The sequence below is a fragment of the Octopus bimaculoides genome, chromosome 13 (genome assembly GCF_001194135.2).
Source record: "Octopus bimaculoides isolate UCB-OBI-ISO-001 chromosome 13, ASM119413v2, whole genome shotgun sequence".
Lineage (NCBI taxonomy): Eukaryota > Metazoa > Mollusca > Cephalopoda > Octopoda > Octopodidae > Octopus > Octopus bimaculoides.
In genome coordinates, this window is record NC_068993.1 from 51,271,852 (window position 1) to 51,274,035 (window position 2,184).

Genomic DNA, 2,184 nt, shown 5'->3' on the forward strand with positions numbered 1-2,184 from the left:
TGCTGAACGGATGAAAGGCAAAGCCGACCTCGTTAGAATTTGATCTCTGAACTTAAAGTTGGATGTGATGTCCTTAAGTATTTTGCCCCGCGTGTTAACGAGTCTACCTACTCACCACCTTGCGGATAGGCAGTAATATTAATATAAATGTGTGTGTGTGTGCGTGCGTGTATGTAAGAGAGACAGAGAGAGAGAGAGAGAGAGAGTGTGTGTGTGAGAGAGAGTGTGTGTGTGAGAGAGAGTGTGTGTGTGAGAGAGAGTGTGTGAGTGTATGTGTGAGAGAGAGTAAAAGAGAGAGAGAGAGTGTGTGTGTGTGAGAGAGAAAGAGAGAGAGAGTGTGTGTGTGTGAGGGGGAGAGAGAGAGTACACGTTACAAGATACAACTATGTGCGAAGTACAGGTGCCCATGTTTGGCCAAAACGGCGTACTAAAGGTCGAGTTAATAACTGAGGTCAACCAGTGATGGCGTCAAATAATTCTTTATGGTCAGACAGTGTTGTGGTAGGTAGTGACCACCATCATGCAAATAATGAAACTAGATTTCTTTGGCTTGAATTTACCTTAAAATCTGTGGATCGGTAAACTGCAACGAACAGGGTTTGAAAAAGTTATAGAAAAAGAAAAGTGTATGGTTAAAATGTTTGAGGACTGATTGATCTAGTGTTCTGTTTCCCTTTCTCAAAGACGACGGGGACACATCTGAGGTTATGTTTCCTCTGCTATTTCTAGCATATCATGTCATTACCTAGATTCCTTTTTCTCGCTCCGAGTCCCTTAGGGCCGTGTTCATATGAAGATCATTGCGTGCGGCAACATTTATTTGTACAGGTGTGTTATTTGCTTTCAATGTGCCTTTCTTTTCGTAAGACGGTATGAGGTGATTTGAAGGTGGGGAGTTAACTGTTATGTCTAGCAAATTGATTGACCCTATAGAGGTTCCTCATTCGCTCGGGGATTGGAATTCAGTGTATGGAAGAAGCGAAATGTGGTGCTCTTCGAACGGTTTATGGAGGAGAGATATCAGAGATATCATAATTCAGACGGTGATAATGCGGGGTGGAGGAAGACAGATCGAGCAAAAATCGAAGTAATGTGCATTTGTGGAGAATAAAGAGAGAGAATAATGCCAGAACGAATGATTAGCAAAAAAAAGGTGTTTATAACAATTGTCTATGTCGTGTGACACAGTGCATTGTAGCGACAATAGCAGAGAAAAGCAGATGCTGCGAGTGAATTAATTTAAAGGTGAGTTATAGAAATTGGCAAATTCGCAGACATAGAATCCATTGTCGTAATCTAAGAAGAAAACCAGAGAGATATCACTTTGGTGATTGTCAAATTATTTTCTTTTTCGGCTAAATAAGACAAGATCAGCGCTTTTACCACATCAGTAAATTAACCATCTGCTGTGTCTATCTAGTGCAATATTTGTTATCTTACTAATAATATAGCATTTGCTGAATAACTATAGTAAGAAAGAAAGGAAGAAAAACTTAACTGCCGATATCTAAGGCAAATAATATTTGATATATATATTGGAAAATTACATCTCTATAAAGCAAAGATATTGAATATGTGTATGAATTGTTATTTAATGTGTCTTTATTATAAATAGCTATTAAATAGCTTTGCAACGAACGAAACTGAAATTTTACTGACAGAATGTGCGAAATAGATTCACGTTCGGAAAACTTCTATTCACAGCAACGGGTTTGATTTAACATGTATAGGAATGAATAAATCAATAGAAATTTTGTTAATAAGCAAGTTCAAATATGTTTCTCTGGGTATTGTTCAATAAATAGGAAAAACTATCTAAATAAATAAAATTTTTAAATATACATATATGCATGTATGCATAAGCATGACTATTTTTGCAATATATATATATATGTATAATTTGTATGCATATATATATAGATGTATGTAGATATGTATAGTATGTAGTTTATGTATATTAGTAACGTTATGTATTGTTATAGGTCTAGTAAATATAGTTTGCGTTATATCTGATTTAGAAATTATAGATTAATGGATGTCTGATGTGAATAGGTTAGCGTATAAATGTATATGTATTTGGACATACAATGTAAGAGAGTACAGATATATGTATATAAGTATGTACATATATATATATATATATATAAGTATATATATATATAAGTATATATATATATATATATA